This window comes from Anas platyrhynchos, chromosome 16 (assembly GCF_047663525.1).
Source record: "Anas platyrhynchos isolate ZD024472 breed Pekin duck chromosome 16, IASCAAS_PekinDuck_T2T, whole genome shotgun sequence".
NCBI classification, from domain to species: Eukaryota; Metazoa; Chordata; class Aves; order Anseriformes; family Anatidae; genus Anas; species Anas platyrhynchos.
Genome location: NC_092602.1, coordinates 5401997 through 5421340, shown reverse-complemented (window position 1 = coordinate 5421340; position 19344 = coordinate 5401997). Strand labels below are relative to the sequence as shown.

The 19344-nt window shown below is 46.7% G+C and overlaps 1 protein-coding gene across 18 annotated transcripts in view; it reads left to right on the top strand.

Moving 5' to 3' along the window:
• The first annotated feature begins 334 nt into the window (after positions 1-334).
• MTMR3 (myotubularin related protein 3) overlaps positions 335-19344 on the top strand; it is a 78653-nt gene continuing 59643 nt past the window's right edge. For 13 of the 18 annotated variants that reach the window (XM_027470124.3, XM_027470123.3, XM_027470119.3 and 10 more), the window contains exons 1-2: positions 335-494; positions 994-1037. The gene's annotated coding sequence lies outside the window, so the exon portion shown is untranslated. Of the gene's footprint in view, positions 495-993; positions 1038-9761; positions 9868-19344 lie in introns of all 18 variants that reach the window. The other 5 variants (XM_072024433.1, XM_072024437.1, XM_072024436.1 and 2 more) reach the window with 3 other exon arrangements.

Here is a 19344-nt window from a genome sequence, read left to right as displayed (position 1 = left end):
ATTTCTGTCAGAAAGAGCAGTCGGGCATTGGGATGGGTTGCCCAGGGAGGTGGTCACTGTCTGTGGGGGTGTTTAAGGCAAGGTTGGACGTGGTGCTTGGGGACACGGCTTAGTGGGTGACAGTGGCGGTAGGGGATGGTCGGACCAGACGATCTCAGCGCCCTTTTCCCACATGAACAATTCAAAAACTCCACAATTCAACAAAAAAACCTCACCCCCCCTCAAAAAAAAACACAGCCTCCCCTCACAGAGCAGCGGGAGCCCCGCCCCTCGGGGGCCGGGCTGGGCTGGGCTGGGCTGAGGGGGGGGGGGGCGGCTGCGCGCTCCCGCTGCCGGCCCGCCCCGCCCCGCCCCGCCGTGCCCGCGCCTCGCGGCCGCCATGTTGTTGTGGCGGTGAGGAGGCGGCGGCGGCAGCCGGAGCCCAGCGAGCCGGGCCCAGGCAGGCGGCCGAGCCCCGGGGACCGGCCCCGAGCCATGCCCGGCTCTGCCCCGCGGTAAGTGGAACCGCTGGGAGCCTCCCAGGGCTCGGTTCGGGGGCTGGGCGGAGGGTTGGGGCCTGGCGGGGGGGGGGGGAGGCCGGGCGGGAGGCTGGGGGTTGAGGCCTGGTCCGGCACGCCCCCCGGCCTCCGCCTCAGCCTCCTGCTCCTTCCTCCTCTTCCTCCCCTTCCTCCTCTTCTTTCTCTTCTTCCTTGGGGGGCTCGGGGTGGTGGATCCCGCCCGGCCCCGCCGTGTGGGCCTCACCCGGCTGCGGCCGCCGCCTCCACGGCCCTGTCGCCGCGGCTGCCTCCTGGCCTCCTTCCCCCTTCACCTCCCTCGCTGCCCGCCGAGGCCTCGCCCCTGTGTTGTTTCTCCTGCCGCTTCCCTCAGTGTGCTGGGGGCTGAAATTCTCGTGTTTCTCCCTCCTCCCGCCGTGGCAGGACGCGGTGCGGCTTTGGGTGCTCGTTTGTGGGGTGTGGGGGCTCTGACCGTGCCTCTTCCCCCTCTTCTCAACAGCTCTGTTCTGTTGGTGGGAGCCGAGCAGATGTTGCCCTTCTCTGGTAAGTAGTGGTTTGCGCTGCCCCCCCAGCCCCAGGTGTGAGGTCTTGGTGTTTTGTTGAAGTGGAGCTTCAGCTTTTGCTTGTAGTCATTCCCTTTTCCGTCCTTTTGTCTAGAAAATGTTGATTTATCAACAGGTGAGCTCTTGTGTTCCCTCACGTCTCTCTGTATAGGAAACTGATTCCCTTGTCGTGCGCACCCCCTTCACTGGGAGAAGGCTGGTTATGAGCTCGTAACTCCTGTGGACTTTACCTACGAGAACTGCTTTTCTCCTGGCTGAGTCCCCCACCTGTATGTTTTCTTGTGCCATGAGCCAACAAAATCACGTGCAACAAGGGCTTCTTTTAGAGGAAGAGAGCTTGGCTGGGAGATCACATAAAGTAGTGCTGAGCATAGAGGTACAGCTTAGCCTTACGGTGAAAATAAAGGGATATCTGAAATTCCTAGGTTAGTTCATCGGGAAGGGACGGTAGCGTGGCTGAAGGAACTATGGCAGGCTTTCTGCAATACCTGTCATGCTCGAAGCTTTAGATAGAGGGCTGAGGTGCTTCTTGCCTGGTCCTAAAGAAAGGCTCCTAGTATTTGAAAATCTTGTGGTGGCAGAGAAGGGGAGCTCACATGAAGGAGCGCTTGCAGATAACTCGAAGGGAGGAGCCTTGACATCTGATACACACATCGCTTCGGCTGTGGTTTTAGAGGATAGAAAAAATGCTTTCTTTCATAGTACAGGAAATACTGTGGACTGCAAGTGTTGAAATTTTCTGCAGATAAGTACAGGCGGGGCACGGGATTCTGAAATGCTTCACCGAGAAGTTTGGGTGCCTGCTTTGGAGTTTGGGGAGGGGCGAACGTGTGGATACAGCAACGCTGAGCAGTGGTGGCTTTTGGCAATAACTCCAAAAGGTTGGTAATAACTCCAAAAGGTGCTTGTTGTACTTCAGATTATAGGCTTCCAGGAGTGATACGTTCAGTCAAGCTGGTTCTCTGGCTAGCAGTGCAATTCAGGATATTGCTAATGTCCGTTGCTGTTAGCTGTCTGCACTAGAAATTAGTAAAATGTTAGCCAGCTTCAGCAATAACATGCAACCTACAGATGATCCCTGTGGGTGGAATAGTCCGTCTTGATAAGCTCTTGTTTTCTCACCAAAATGGCCATCTGCAGCTGAACGAGATGCAAGCGCAGCGTGCCCGAGTTTCTGAAGGCAGAGGATACAATCCTTTATCTTCGATCTTGTTCCACCTACATGCCACCCAGGGAGGTGGAGAGAAACATGTTGTCAGCCCTTCAGGAGTAGGAGGACTGAGCAGCGCTCTGCTGGCAGTTAGTGTGTACACGCGGAGTAACGTAAGGAGAAGGGTGGCGTTAGGCTGCTGGAGCCATGGGATGAGCCTGACAAGGCTGCTGGAGCAAGGGAGAAGGAATTGTCCCTGCAGAGTGAACAGGAGCTGGACACCAGGGGCTGACCTCTTCTGCTTGGCAGCGGTGGTGTCTCTGAGCACGTGCCCTCAGGTGGTACAGCAGCGCTCAGCGAGTGTTGTAAACCAGAGCGAAAACCCCAGGTACTGGAACGTGCCTTTGTTTCAGAGTTGCTTTTGTTGGCTGAATCAATTGATGTGACTTGTAAATGGTTCTTTTGGAATAAGCTCCCCAGCACTGAGTTGTCTAACCCTGTTCTGTGCTGGGATGGGTGACTGCTCTGCCTTCGGCTCTAGCTAGAGTGGCTGCTGGTGTAAAGGATCCCATATGGGTTCTACATCTCCAGAAGAGCTTCCCGACTTTCAATTCCACCCCTTCTGTGCATGTTGGTGCCGTAACTTTCCAATGCTTTTAAGAAAGCTTTGGGAAAATGGCTAGTGCTCAAACAATGCTGTAATTCTTATAATGAACCACATCTTTCAGACAGTTATTCCTTTATCTTTGTGAAGTTTGAAGATTAAAGGGTGATTGCATGGATTGTATGACAGACTTGAAAGCAAAGTTCATGCTAGTTTAGGAATTGAAATACTGACTTCATAAGGCTTGCTTTGCCCAGTGGAGATCTGAAGACCTCAACTTGCAGCGCGCTGTAACTTCTACCTTGGGTGCATCAATCCTGAGCGGGGCAGGATTGCTGTAGCCGGATGGGTGTATGGACTTGCACATGTGACAATTTCTTGCCTGCTGCTTGTGGGATGGGATAAAAGTCACAGACGGTGGCATCCGTTGGTGCTGACTTCTTACTCAGAATGTGGCTGGGAATGGAAACAGCCGAGACTTTCTCAACTCTCCACCCCAAAGGCAGGGGACGCCAGCTGACAGAATGTGCTGGTTATTGTGATTCTAAGAGGTAAGAGAGTGCAGCATTATTGTAGAAAGCAGTGGTACTATTACTTTCACTAAGTGCAGCGGGGTTGTGTCTGTGATGGGAGCTGGAGGTGCTTTGGTCACCTTCAGGAAGCAGCAGCGTGTGCCTGGAAGGGAAACGTTGGAGCTGCAGCTCTGCACCATGCAACATGAGCCAGGGAAGAAGAGCAAAGGCTTTCTGGAATGTTAATTGGAATAGGTAAGTTGTTTCTGGAGTCATCGTCCATGAAAAATAACTTGTTTTTACGGGATTAACTCAAAATACAGTTGCTGATACCTAGCATTGGTTTGTCATCTGGAATAGCTCTGACTGAGAGCTGTAATGTAAGGTGTAGAAGGAGCAGTTGGGTTGTGTCTGGTTGCTGGTTCAGCTGCTAGCTGGAAATGTGCTCTGCAGGTCTCGCAGGGGGATGCTGGCTTCCTGCAGGCATTGCTCCCGATGGGTGTTAATGTTGCACGTGGCTGCAACGACGTAGGCTTGGCATGATTCAAAGTTTAAGACTGTGTGTGCATGACTGGGGTGTGCCTAAGGGAGGCAACGAAGAGTTGGACATGGTACCAGTGGTCCTGTGGCTGGGGGAGCCCTTCCCAGCTCTGATCAGAAGCAGCAGCCTTGGAACAGGACTGCCCAAATGGGGCCTTTGTGCCCGGCCTTGGGGCAGCTGGATTTGGGGAGGCTGGAAGATGGTTGGCCGTTACTCATAATGCAGCTAAACTTGTACAAGCTGCACTGTTCAAGTGTTACTATGCCTCCAAATTGAACGTTTTGAGCAAATTTTGAGTAATTTTTGACTTTGGTTCTCCATTAAATTGGCTCAGGAGGAGCAGAGCAGTGGCCAACACCAGGGCTTGGAGCAGTTGGGGGTCTTGTGCAGCATTGGGCCTGGTCCTAGCTGCGAGCCCTGAGCCTGGCCAGGAAACGGTCCTGGCAGCTGCGGAATTGGCTTGAAGCGGGAACAAAATTAGAAACTTGGTGCGAGCACTGCTCTCCGTTGGAAGAGCTGGGTGTTTGAAGGGCAGCTGGAACAGCCCGTCGCCCTGACCGCTGCCTTCCTTACAGCGAGGGCTGATTCAGGGCACGTTCGAGTGCTTGATCTCAGGAGATCAACAGCCAAGATGCCTCTGAATTCCAGAACGTGGCCTGGAGGATGGTGCATTTGTGCTCGGATAACTGAATTTGATTTCTTTTTCCCCTTGTCCTCCTTCCTGTTGTTCCTGTTGACCTCAGACTGTGTTCTGTGCTCACCTGTTTGCTTCTCGGGCCAATTACTCCTGCGCTCTCTGCAGAGTGACAGTTTCCGTAGGGCTGGGCAGGGTTTCTGCACAGCATCTCCTCTCACGTGGTGGCTGCTACCAGCTCCTGGGGAGAAGTTGAAGCCTCCAGTGTGAGGAGAGCTCGACAGCTCTTCTGCTTTGAGGGCAAGCACGTGAATGTCAGAGGTCTCCAGGTACTCTCCTCTTTGTCTTCCCCTGGCTGAGCTTTAAAATCAGACGCTGTGGTTGTGTTTTTAACCTGGTTACAGGACGTATCCACTTAAACGTTCTCTTCCTGCTGGTTTAGGTCCGTGAGAAGATCCTGTTGGATCCTGCAAGGCCGGAGCAGGGCTTGGGTGCGTGGTGTCTTGACTGGGACAGCTTTGCAGCTGCGCACATCCTAAACTCGAGGCTGAGCACACTTGGGGAACGTTGGATATCTTGATTTTTATTTTTTTTTTGGATTGCTTTAATTTCAGAACTGAAGTTACTCTTTTTCTGATGCTGTCTCTAGCAGATGTGCAAGGTCCACCCAATCAGGTCCTACTTTCTTTAGCCATTACTGGGAAAAGAATTGGAAAATATACTTCTAACTTCAGTGTCAGCTTCGTACTTCTCAAGGAAGCAACATTGTCAAAGTAACCTGGTGCTGATGTCCAATTTTCCCATGCTATGAGCACAGTATCTGCTTGGCCAAGACTCCTAGGGAAAACTCTCTTGTTTGTAGTCTTTCTTAGCCTGTTGTATGAGCGTGGAAAGGTTTTCCTTCAGGAAGACTAGTGGAAAGCTGTACATCAGGGTTTAGCTGAGATTCCTGAAAACAAAATAGCTTGAAATAGAGATTTCTAGCTAAGGTGCCTGTCTATAGGATGAAGTGTCTTGTGTGTATGAGTCTAAATCATTTCTTTAAGTGTTTCTGCCTGTCCTGGTGCAGTACAAGGTTAGTTCCTAGAACACAGTCAGTATGGGGGGAGGTAATGCACTTCAGGTTGAATTTGTGGAGGAAGACTGTTGCATTGCCATAATTAAGCCTTTGTAGCTTTCCTTTCTGATCCCAGAGGCGTGTGCCCTGGTGCACTACAGAATGGCACTACAGAAATGCTGTTAGCACTGTTTTCTGTTGCCCTTCTGGGGGCCTCATTTGCTTCTCCTGCTTTGGGACTAGAAACTAGGGCTATATTCAAAGCATTAATTCTGTAGCACTACCTGAGAGAACGGAGCTTCAGAAAGAAATAAAAATAGTTTCTCTTTGCCTGTGCATTTAAGAGAAGGTTTTCTCCCTGGCTCGACAGAACAGAACTTTTCTCTGGTGCTGCTTTCTGTCCTGGAAGTGCCTGGGGGAAGCTGCTCGGTGCTGCCTGTGTGAGAGGACAGAAATGCCTGTCTGCTGCAAAGCGCAGCTGGAAATGGAGTCTGAAGACGAGATACATTTGGCTGGCTTTCCGAACTGCTCTCGGGTGATGGAGCAGAAGACAGGACCCCTCCTGTGAGCAGTGCTTTAGGTAGGGGCCATGTGAGTTTTAAGCCTTCCAGTCCTTCGAGTGTGACTCCTGTTTCAGTCCAGTTTGACGGTTCTGTGGAAGTAGGCTTACTTTTTTTGTGTGTTGGTACAGCTGCTGGCAGGGTTTCAGAAAATAGGTGGAAAACCTGCTCTTTCCTTGAATCTTCATGTCCTGTAGGGTTTGGATCCTGATAAGCCGAGGGCAGACTACTAGATTTCTGATCTCATTAAGTTAAAAATGTAGCTGAAAGTATTGGAAGGGGCGTGTGTGAAACTGGAGGTGGAATTGAAGAAGTGGTAGCACAAAGAAGGAGCAGCCCGAGGTCAGAGACACCGTGCTTGTGCCTACCGTACCTGCGGGGTCTCGGTGTCTCACCATCCCACAGCAGGCGTTACGTAGGTGAGTCTGGTCGGTGCTTCTGGGGGGAAGCCCAGGTTTTGGTGTGGAGCAGCTCCCAGAAGGGTCCTGTTCACTGCCTGGGGCAGCATTGGTCTGCTGTGACTGGGATGCTGTCAAGGTGAGTGTTAGCAGCTCCTGGAAGTGGTTGTGGCAAGGTTTGAAATTGGGAAGTGTTTCCTTGGCATTTCCTATCTCTTTTTTTTAGACAGGAGCCCAGCAGCCTGACTCCTTGTCTTCTCTGCAAGCAGATCACGAAAGGGAGTGAGCTTGTTGCTGTGGCTGGCTGATTTCATCTCTTGTAGCCATAATTGACCTAAATGTGTACCTGGGAAAGCTCTACTTACCGCGTTGCTATCTGCAAGCAGGTAATTGCTATCATTGAAACTAAAAGCGGAGATAAAATGAGGTGCTGTGAGGTTCTGTCACCCCTAATTACACCGTGTGTGTCCCTGATAGGATGCTCGCTTCGAGACCTCTCCAGACCCAGTTCTGGGCCTGTTGAGCTGAACTCTCTTTGGGTTTGCTTGTCTCCCACCTTCGTGTGGCCTCTGATTTTCAGAACTACTGTTACCAGAGCTCCCTTCGACTGTTCCGTGGGTTCTGTAAGTTCGGGCTCTTAAAATATTTGTCTGTGTACTGACAAAGGACCGATGATCAAAAGGGGAAGCTACAAGATCAAAGCTCACCTGCGTATCCCAGAGGCAGATTTGCTTGTAAATTAATGAGAGGACATTGCTCCAGCCCTCCTGTAGTCAGTTTGCTGTGGTTTGAAAAGAGCAGGAACGCTTTTCTGAGTCCTGTGGGCTGACAGCTTTGCTTTCATTCTGTTTGAGTTTATTTACTTTCCTCATCACAGCAGTCGTGGCACTGTTGTGCGGTACCTGCAAGCTCTCCTTGTCTCCAGAGTGTTCGTGGTGCCTGACAGACTGCACCAATCGGTCCAATCCTGCTTCCCACTTCTGGGGACGTGGCTAGTGGATGGAGGCATTGCTAAACTGATCCAAGAGACCTGCCTGAAGTGCCCGGCCATGCTGCGTTCCTGGGTTCTTTTTATTTGCCTTTAAATGGAAGCAGAAAGCAAGTGAAGCCTATTTAATGTAAGCTCGTAGGTTTATTGCCTCTGCCTGCAGACCTTGTTCCCACTGAGCCCTGTGCATGTTTTTCCTGAGTGGATAAACTTTGCATCAAATGAATGACTAATCCTTATCACACAAGCGTTCATCTTTACAATTAAGAGTTCCTGCTCTTTAATTGCACGGTGATTGGACACACTAGTCATGAGTACGTTGGAGAGCTCAGATTCTTCATTTTGTCTCACTGCTGGTAGCAGGAATTTGCTGTGAACGGGGCATTATATTCTGGTTGGATACCCATTATAATTGCATTCTCATCTTTGTCTATGTTCAGTGAACCTTTCTTTGAGCAACTTCCAAAAGAACGTACCTTCTTCCACTTTGGGAAAATCTGAATTCTGGGGAAAAAGGGGGAAGATGGGAGCAAGGTCAACGTTTTGAGGTCTGCCAGGCTTTCCTTATAGGTTTGGCTAATGGATTATGGTCGAAGCATGGTTGTTTTCTAATGCAGAATACAATAGCTTGCTTGTTTTCTTTTACTTTGGACTGGAATCTCTTAATCCCTTCGGGCTCAAGTGTGAGTATCACATGATTTGGAGGTGTTTGGTTAGTGTGCTTCTGCTGCAGAGCATCCCTGTGCGTAACGGATGAGTAGATCAGGACAGCAGGGAGAAGCAACACGGGAACGTCCAATTTTGGAGGCGCATGTTGAAGTTGTTAATGCTTTGTGGGTGTGTGTTGTGGCAGAAATAAGGGCCAGTGGCTGGGCAGTTAGGCTGTTTGCTGTGCAGAGATCAGCTTTCTGCCCTAAAACTCCTAGCTTGTAGGGAGCGCTGCAGCTTTTGAATATATTGATAGTATCCTCGTACCTCCAGGTGCTCAAACCATGTTTTAGGGGATTTGGATGGAAACTTCCTTGCAGGAGAGCTAATCCGTGGTCCTTCTTTGAGAGCCTGACTGGGACATTGGAGGATACCTGGCTGAGTGATTGCTCACAGAGGCTCCTTGAAGTAAAAGGATTGGAAATGTTCACAAGCAGCTCGTCTCAGACAGGAGCTTCTTATAGAGCTTCAGGACAGTAACAACACACCTGGTCACTGCAGTGTTGCTTTTTCTTCACTTCCAGCTGTAGTAGCTGGACCTAAAATGTTTTCCCTGTATCTAGAAGTGGAATTTTAGCTTTTTAAATGGTAGAAATAATGCTGGTACTTGGTGAAGTAACTGCCAAACACTGATTTCCAGTGGAAGGACTAGACGAGATGAGCATTCATTGGGGTTTTCTAAAACTACTCAGTTTGCAGCATTTTAGGGAATTTACTATCCAATGGTGTGATGCTCACCTGAGGATGGAAGCAAACTCCATTGATTTAGAAGATACTGATCTTGACTGTGGGTGCTGCTTTTGCCAAATTCGGTGCATTGAGCAGAGCAACAGTGAACTGGTGCTCAGAGTAGCTGCGGTAACTGATAGAAGCAGCAGCTGAAGCCTGCTTCTTCCCAAGCTGTTCTGCTTGGGTTGAAAGAAATGCAAAAATATTCGGGGAGCTCTACTCCTGGTGGTTCTGCTCATCAGGAAAGCAAAAGACCACTTGTCTGGGCTGAGGTGTTGATGTGCAGGCTGGTTTAAGAGCTGTCTGGCTTTCAGTTGCTCAGCCCCTCTAAGCCCTCTGCAATTTTTCTGCTAATTAGGCGCTTCTGTGAGCTCTTGAAAGGCCAGTGACAGCCTGTCAGGAGAAGGGACAGGATGGGAATGGCTCAGTAAGTCACTGAGATAAGAGCAATGCCAACCCTGCTGTTAGGAGTGATTCACTGTGGAGTGGGAAGCAAACCTGAAACCTGCCCGATGCGATGCCTACCTGCGGAGAGTGGTTATGCTCGGTGGTGTCACTGCTGGCTGCTGCCTGAAGTGGCTGGGTGCGGGTTCATCTGGAGTGCTTGGCCCATGGAGCCACGGCCAGAGGAAGAAGGGCTTTTGCTTGATTGTATGAGGTTGGTGTAACAGGGTCACTGAGCTATTTCTCGCTTTCTTGTCTCAAGTCTAGTTCTTGTTAAGCTGTTTGTGTAAGGTACGAGTTCAGGTGCTCCTGGCCTTTGAGGGTCACGCCCAGAGAGCAGTCCTATTAAAACTAATAGTGTTCTTGCATCATTCCTTAGACGGTGAGCTCTCACTCAGCACTAAGGTATGAAGACTTTTCCTCTTGCATAAGAAGACTTGATTTGTTCTGGTTGAGGAAGAAACAGTTTGGCAGCTCACTAAAGGGTAAGTTGTGTGCTGTTGTGCCCTGTAGCTTATTTTTCTAAGCATTACTATTTCAAGTTACTATCCAGCTTTCTAAACTGGCCTAGTACATCCAACTACCTGATACTAGACCAGCGATTAAGCAGCTGCAGTGATTATCAGGTCAGCCCTTGTTGAATGCAGTCCCTTTACTGCTTCTGGCATACGTCTTGCTTTTAGATGCAACTGGTTAGGTATTCAAATTAGAGACCTAGTAGGGCTAAGCCTAAACTGCCTGAACTTATTTCAGGGGCACCAAAATTATAATGTGGCGTAATTTCTAAATATCTATAGCTGTTCTTGCTTTTCCTAGTTCAAAAATTCAGTAACTTTTCCTAGTTCCTAAAATTTAGAACTCTTCTTAATTCTAAAATTCAATAGTCATTCCCTAGTAACTAAAATTCAGTTTTTAGTCTAATCAGGAACACATGCTACCATGTTAAACCCAGCAGAACAAGTAATGTGCTAGTTTAAAAAAAAAAATAATCAAAAAAACTCTGCAGATTCAGTAATATTTTTTTTGAACTAAGTGACTTATCGTAGGCAAGGAGTGATAAGTCACAACATGCCTTGTCAAAAGAAGTCAGTCTCAAATGTAACTTGTATCATGAAAAGAGCAAGAAGGGATTTAAGGTTTTTGTGCAAGAATTGCTGTGTTGGAAGTAAGCACATGGGCTGAGGGGAATCTAGTTAAGTTTATAATTTCAAAAAAGACATAATGTCAAAAAACCTTCCAAAGATTTGTGTTTAAGCTCTACAATTCTTTTAGTGAATCTTGCCAAGACAGTTAAGAATTCGTAAAGCTAGTGTGAATTTCCAAGCTGGGTGTGGAGCCTGGTATGCTTCTGCAGGTGGAGAGAATGCTCCAGTCTGTTCAGGTAGATTGTCAGCCCCAGTGGTTTTGGTGCTGGAAAGTTGTGGGATTTTTTTTTAAGGAGTCTGAAAATGTGGCTGTAAAGTGTGTGTGCTTGTGGTGCAGAGGCGCACGGAGCCAGTTGGGTGCTCCACTGCTTGTAGAAGGTTAGCTTTTGAACTTTCATGAATCAATGAACAGGAAACTTTGAACTGGCGTTCTAGCTCCTGTTTCCTAGAACTTCAGGCCTCCTGGCTGGTTATGGAAAACTTAGGAGGAAGAACAGGGTCCCTCTGCGTGCTTGGTTTTCTTAAGATCTGCTTGGTTATTTGTGGCTCATTAAAATGCAAAAGGTAAAGGATTCCCTAGGCACGATTTAAGGATGGCTTGCTGAGCTGAATGGTGGTAAAACAACTCGGTGCATCATGTTTGCAAAAGAAAACAATCAGAATTGCATTTCTACGGAAGTGAGTCAAGTTCTGTGATTCTGTTCTCCCCTAGGTGACTTTATGCTAAGTATTGCTGAAAGACCTGACAGATTCTGCATGTTGAAACAGATACGGTGGATTAAAACTTGTCTGAGGAATCTCCTGCTCATTAGCTGGCTTCTGAGCAGCCGCTTTACCTGTAACCCCTCAAAAATCAATGCTGATGACTGAGATACTTTGATTTTAATAACATCTTAACCAGAATTCTTAGAGTTTAAACAACGCACGGATATTTTTATGGCATGAGAACGTGGAAGAGAAAGTTGTGAATCTTTCTGTGAAGCTGAGAATCCATAATCATGCTGTGAGTGACAGCTCAGCCTCTAAATGGAATTCAGAGCATCTTTGCCATGTTATAAAAAGCTTGTTGCCTGGTGCTGATCTGTTCCTTCAACATAGAGCTTTTTGTAACCTTTAAACTCTGCAAGTATAGAATAGGAATTTATCCTGTTAAAACCTGAATTTTTTAAAGAGCCACCTCCTATGTATTCACTGATGTCCCACATCTCTAGATTTCAGTCATTTAAATGCCAAGGTGTGTGTCACTCCAAATTTACTAGGTAAGCTTTTTTTTTTTTAACAAAGAAACCTGAGCTGTAGCAAACAAAACTGTGCCTGTTCTGCTAAGCCTTTTCCATTCTTCAGTTTTATTATAGTGTTGAACTCCTGAATTAGTATTTAGGAGCTGAGCTGCAGGTGACTTGTCGGAGAAATTCAGGAGATTCTTCCAAGTACTTCTTGGATGAGGAGCATCTGACTTCAGCATTATCTTTCAAGTGATGTGTTTTTACAGCATTTGATGTCATTTTACAGGTTTTCTGCTTGGGAAGAAAGGGGAAAAGTCCTTACGAGTACCCACTCTGCCAGTTTTGTTTAGATGAGATGCTCTGGCGTGTACTGTGTAAAAGGATCTTAAAAATGAATCATTGGAAGTAGGTTGAGTGGAAGGGCCCAAAGGCTCCAATTCTGAAGTAAGGATTAAGTGTAATTTGCGTAGATAGGTTTGTCCTACTTACAAACCTTACTGAATTTTGGAAGGGGGAAGCAGAAGTTTTTTGTACAAACCAGCACACTTGTGTTAGGTCCTTTCTTAGTCTTTTGTGGTAGTTTGTAAAGCTTTCACAGAAATGCTGCTGGTATTCCCACCACCTGCTCAGCCAAGGTAAGCTTGTACATTCATCACAGCTTGCACATGGCTTTTCTTCCTTCCAGTGTTCTGTCACAAGTGACACAGCCTACTTACAGTGAGATTTTAGGTAGAAACCTGCATCTTAACATTTTTTTTTCCCGGTTGCTTCAATCCCATGCATCTTCCGTTTAACGTGCCGTGTTCAGCATGACTGGCCTTATGTACTCCAAGGGTGATTTTTTTGATGCAATGCTTCTAGACAAAGAATGCTGCAAGAAAAGCATTTAAAGAGTGCTTCTGCAGTGCTTTATCCTGGCTCTGTAGCAAAAATGGCCTCTATCTTAAAGTGAAATTGCTGGCTTACAGCAGTCTTCCCTGGGTAGAGTGCTGCTAGCGTGGTGTCGTCGAGGCTGGGTACCAAGCGCAAGGGCTGCTGTGCAGATCATGCGACAGAGCTAAGAATACTGGGTGCCTGAGGGTGCTGGAATGCTGGCCTGAACTTCTGGAGCAGGAAGGCCTTGCTACTGATTTCAAGTTACCCTCAAAAATACAACTTCTGCAGCAGTTCTGTGTCTCAGGCAAACTGAGCTTAAAAGCGTCACCTGCAGCACAGGCAGCTCTGAGGGTTTTACGTACCTGTGGCACCACTTGAGCTCTGCTGGAGATTTATGCAGGAAGTGGAAGCAGATGCATTCCTTTGCGGAGCCCTATTTTATTAATTGTTAACTGAAACAGCTGAATTGCTGGGTTTTGGTATTTGTGGTACCGTTTGATATCCTAGCTGATAACGTTCATGTGTTTTCCACAGATAAGATGTGCTGACTCCTTGTGGGTTGGGGAGCAGTGAGCTACTGGATTTGTAGATGTTAAGATGGCAATGTATGTAATTCAGTCGCTAGAGCTAGTGCACTGAAACTTCATGCTGGGAAGTTACTCAGTAACTTAGTTTTGGTCACTGAGCTGCACATAATAATGCTGCTGAACTTAGCAAGGTTAAATGAAAAATGTACAAACAACAAATGTCTCTTTTGGAGCCTGTTCCCAGGGGTAACAAAGCCTTCCTTGGTACTTGTGCAGGTACTCATGTGGCTCTGACGAGACTAAGGATTTTGGTATTCCTGTGTAATACCTGTGCAGTTAGGACCTTATCTATTTTGAAGCTTTATTATACCTTACCCGTAAGCGAAGTGGTTACTGGCGAGCTTACTGTAATGCTGAAGGCATGGTTCCCTTCAAACTTCTGGCAAGGGAAACTGAACGTATGCATTGCTGTGTTTGCTCTGGTGTAAGTTACTTCAGAGCATTGGCAGATCCTCCTCTGCGGGATCGTGTATCAGTTTGAGGGAGAAGCTAGTCTGCTAGCACACTTAATCTATTTTTGATTTGTCAGGATCTCAAAGGTAGAAACAAAAAGCACTTTGTCCTGGCTGAGTCTCGTGAAGACTGACACTTGAATCCCTCTTTCTAGTCATCTATTCAGTTATTTCCTTAGCACGTTATACTTGCTGAGTGAAGCTCATTGTTTAGTAGAAGAAAACTAAGATTGGGTCACTTCCATACACAGGCTTTCATCTATAGGATGAACATCTCATACTGACAATTTCAGTTCTGTTGGAACAGCTTCAAGTTCAATCTTGTCAGTGGGAAGTCAGCGAAACTTCTCTTGCAACTCTAATAACCCATCTGAGAAATAAAGTCATGCTGGGCCGAGCCTTACTGCTGCCTTCCATCAAATCCTGTCTGCATCCTCTTCCTGAACTGGGCAAGAGGAGTAGCGTGACTGGAGGTACCTCCTGGTGGGTACCATGCAGAAGGGCTGCTCGGCAGGTCATGGACCTCTTCAGCTGAGCTTTAATGAGCAAACAGCCCCCTTCACTTTCAGTGAACTCTCTGGAGAACCACACATGCTTGCTTGTACTTAGGAGAGAAGTAATCTCTCAAAGTATCTTGGGAATGTTGCATGCAGGTTTTGGTTCTTGCTTTTTGTGTTATCATACACCTTTCTTGCTCATTGCTAACCCCAACTGTTTAGATACAGTAAGTGGTCTGAGTCTTTACCGTGCTATTTAAGCTTTTTGACAACTTCCTGAAGCTCTAAGCATCAAGGCTTGAAACTTTTGATGCATATTAGAGCTGTGTCAGAATTTCCATGAGCCTTGCAGGTGATCATAATGCATTCAGTCTGTCTGTGAGCAGCTGAGCTTGGTTTTCTACTGCTTGCTTTATGCTTTTCAGGCCTCTGTTTGCTTTATCTTAGTTAAGCAATAATAATTGTTAACTCAAAGCATTAAAGTGAGCTATCATATTGGGAGAACAAACCAACCAAATAAGCATTATTGCAACTTCCTGATAATGAAAATTCCAGCAGTGAAATATTTGATTTAATCTTTAAGCTTGGAGAAAATGGAGGTGGTGATAGAAGAGCTGCCTTATAACTGACTCTCACTTTGGCAAAGCTTGATGTGTGTAGGGAGGGTAATAGCTATTTGTTATGTTAATACAGGGAACGTCTGTTGAGCTGCTTGTTCTTTGAGCATTTGAACATCAAAGAATGTGGTGTCCACTTAAATTCTTTAATTACTGATGCTTCCTCAGCCAGAGTGTGGATGATACTGTCTGCTTCATTCTAGCAATTCTGTCTAGATGTACTTAAGCTCGAAACTGCGGCGTTACAAACACTGGAATATTGCTGCCTTCCCTCTGAATCAGACAGTGGAGTCAAGCACGTGTCTTGATCCTGAAGAGGGTGTCCAGAGTAGGTAGGAACTGCTCTCTGAGTGATAGTGGGCCTTCTAAAAGGGGGCTAGGTGAGACACAAGCATCTAGCTTGAGGTGAGAAGAATCTAATCTATGGTCTCCAAGGCAGTTTCTGTATACAGCTAATATGAACAGAGCACTAAAGATGCTTCTAGTAAAGCTGGATCTTCTGACTGCAGGTGGCTTTGGCAGTTTTCTTGGCATGAAAACGTGGTTAACAAACATTGCTGTAGAAATAGTATGGGCGCAGCCTCTCGAGATCCAACTGAAGAGCTCTGAGCTTTGACAACTCAGCTTGATATTCTGTGTAGGAACAGCTCTGACTCCCTGGAGGATGTAAGCACGTGATCAAACAAAGCAGTATCACTGTGCAAGTCAGAATTGCTAAGGCTTCCAGCCTCCCAAGTTAGGGCTTCAGTTCTGTCTCATTACTCTCTTACACGCTCAGACCTGTTTCTGAACTTGCTCTGTATTCCTCTGCTTACCTTTAGGCGCTCGTTTCCAGCTCTGTAGGCTGAAGCACAGCTCTGTGCTCTGCTGGTTGGCTGATAGATGTGTGGACACTGGCTGCTGGGTAGGCTGCTTGGGACTGCTGCTGCTTAACAGTAGGTGCCTGCCTGGAGGTCATTGCCACAAGGCTCGCACACGGGTGCTCTTCACACACAGAGATGCTGGCAGAGCTGGGTGTTGAAGCTGTTCCCTACCAGTTCAAAAATTTCTACTGTAATAAAAACTTGCCCCAAAGCCAGCTTTTGATAATGTACCCTACTGATTTTTTTTTCTGTTTTACAGATACTGCTGTGGAATTAGCATTATTTCTTAAATACGGTATTTTAAGCATTCCACTTACTCTGCAATAATTGCTCATAGAACAATAGTGGGTTTATAGCCTTGGATACCTTTAACAGCATTATGGAAGCTAGCTATCATGTTAACAGAACCATTCTAAATATATTTCAGCATTGCATTCTTGGTGGAGTAATTGTGACGCAAGAACTTGATTCCCAATTATGAATACATCTTCCACATGCACACGTGACAATGACAGAGCAGCACATGCTGGGTTTGGAGATAGGGTTTCCTTCACTATGACTTGGAGTATGGTACTAGTATCCATTACTTGTGAAGCATTACGTGAGCTCAGTAGTGTTCAGAATTGGCTGCAAGCTACAGCTCATGGGAAAATCTCAGTCCTTCAACGGAGAATGCATCTTTATTTCTGCAGGCTGTAGGAAAACTATGTGCAAAGCTTGCTTTGGGCTGTTTCATTGGGGGTGGTTTGTCAGGAGGAATACCTGTTGTTGTCAGCTGATGAGGAGTCCATCTTCTAGTTCTGATTTCCCAGGCTCTCTGGTTTTTCCTCTTATTTGGGTTTTCCACAGCATACTTCTGTGCTAGTTTATTCCTCAACAGTCAAGTGGTTAGAGGGAAGTACCTGGTACGTAATACTTGCAGGCTTCTGTAATGGATTGGCCTGAATTGTTCAAATGCCTGCTGCTGTCTCTAGGCTTGCTCCTGACTGCTTTCTTAATTCAAAGGAAACACAGGGGTGTTCTGGACAGGAAGGAACTTGTATCCCAAGAATCAGATTATCTGAAAGATACTGTCCTAGCATAGCTACCTGATCTCACTGAGGGTGGATTTTCATGATTAGGAAATCGGTAAATATATCTCTAAATGCTGTCTTAAACTGCCTGGCCTACCTGGAAGAACTAGACGGTCTTTTGGCTAACATTGACAGCATTAGTTGACCTGAAAGTGGAAAGGAACTAGCCTTGAGTGCTGGGAGACACAACTGTCAATGACTGAAGGAGCTGTACCTTGCCTCAGACTTGCCTTAAGTGTCAAGTTTTTGGCAGTGACAGGCTGACTTCAGTACAAGAGACAGGTGGTGGCTTGGAGCAGGGAGAGTTAAAACTCTCAAAAGTTGAAGGTAAGGGAAGAAAATGTGAAGAAATGACAAGCTGCACTGATTCCCTACCTGTGCAGGACCTATACATTAAACTTATGCTGACGTGCTGCTAAAAACATCCTCTCATCCTCCTGCCTGCTGTGGAAGCAAAATGGCAGGCTTCAGTTCCTCCCCATCTGGCTGCTTTAATTCTTCCTAAGGCTGCCATCAGAGTAGCTCTGCTTCATGCTCTGGCAGTCTTGCTTGAACTGTCAGTGCAGTCTGCAAGCCCCTTTCACTATGAATACCGCTGGCGTAGCAGTTGATTGAGCAGTGGAAGCATGAGTAAGTCTCTCACTGGCTGGTTCTCAAGCCTGACATCATAGCCAAGAATTAGATGGCTCTCTTTCACCATGAGGATAATGAAATAATTCCTACTGCGTTATTCATTAACTCACATTTCATTCAGTGGCTCCTAAGAGGATAACAAGTATGTTAGAGGTGAACTTGCACAAGACTTCTGACATCCTTTTGATAAGATAAGGTTAAAGCTGTGGCGGATGAAGTTTAAACATGACGGTGGTGCCTCGCTGAGGCAAGTGGCGTGTGGTGTATTACACTCACTGACTTTAAACCTAATTGGATTGATTTGGCTTAATGAAAATAGCCTGCATCTGAAGTTGTTTGAGAAATAATTAATGCACAAAGCATCATTTTTTATTAATTTCACATTGATTTCCTTAGTATGAGTGGCTGGACAGAAGGGTGATGTTCAACCCAGTTCAATCCAGGTGCTTTGGGACAGGTAGGGGAGCCCAGCAAATAAAGCAGGGGACCTGCAGCAAAGAAAACACGTGCAGAGAAAAAGCGTTGAGGTGAAGGTCAGTCTTGCCTGATACAAGAGTCTGGTAAAGCATGTTGGGTTTTGAGTGTTAACACTAACGTATATTGAGCACGTGTAAGATTTGAATACCCCGTAAGTGTCAGTGCCGTGTCTTCCCATGGGCATGCAGTTTTGTCAGCTTAAACTGCTATATCCTATCCTGCAAGGAAACCTTAAAGGAAAGAAAGATTACCTGCTTTGAGGGTTTCCATTAACATTATGTTCAAAAGTTGTCTAGTTCTATACTAGACAACTCTACCCCTAGCTTTAGGGCTGTGTGTTTTAGAGGGGGCTGTGAGGATTGGCCACCTGACTCATTTTAGCTCTAACACAAGTCCCGGATGACCTGAGCTCCCTAATGAATGGCTGTGGCTGTTGTTCCAGCTCCTCTACCAAATGTGAGCACTGTTTAATTCTTAAGGCTTGCCAAGAAGTTCGTCTCTCTGAAAGAGGTTTATACAATTACTGTACAATTGAGCCAATAAACTAATATAATCAGCTTAAGCTGATGGTGGGAGGAATGCTGATTGAAATATTTAAATGTCTGTCCAGTCCCCCAAGTGTCAAAGTGCATCAGTAGTTTATCCAGGCAGGTAATAACAGATCTCTGAGGTCTTGTACATCCCAAACTAGCCGGAACTGCCCAGCAGCCCGGTAACATCTTAACTGGTCTGGTTTTTGTAGAAGCAGTGGATGAGGGAGGAGCAGCTAGGTGGTGGTCTGGTGAGTCAGGTGGCTGCCATCCTGGAGATTTAGATGTGTCCCTGCCTTGCTTTGGATCGTGGTGCTGGGTGGTAAGTTACTGGAAACCTTTACAGTAGTTATGCTATTTTACAGCATGTGTAGTACACCCAGCACCAAAAGCTTAACATCTCCAGGCCGGAGTGCTCATCCCTGCAGCTCCAACTCCCTCAGCTAGTGGAGCTGGATTCCCTGAGTACAGAGCAGAGTAGTACAGAACACGTAAACATGGAAAAACTAGACTTCAGACATCTCTTTTGGGTACTGAAACAAAACCTTTCTGATACCTTGAATTCCTACCATGCTTAGTTTTCAGCCTTTTAAGTCCAGTAATGCTGCCTAGCTGTATGGGACAGTGTGAAAATACTTAAAACATGGTGAGCGCCATGGAGCTTTGCCAGGAGATGTGCTGTAAATTGAGCAGTGTGGAAAAATGACTTTGTTCAGAATACCCTGCTGACTACAAGGGTTAGTAAAATGCATATAATAAAATGAAGGTCTATGTTCAGAGAATGCAGGGCTCCTCTTCCTCAGGAAGTTGTAGAGAGCAATGAGGCTGCCACTGAGCCTTCTCTTCTCCAGCCCAAATAGCATAAGCGTCCTCGGCCTTTCTCATAGGACGTGCCTTCCAGCCCTTTTACCAGCTTCATTGCCCTCCTCTGGTTGTTTTCAAGGACCTGAACATCCTTCTTGTATTGTGGAGCCCAGAACTGCACA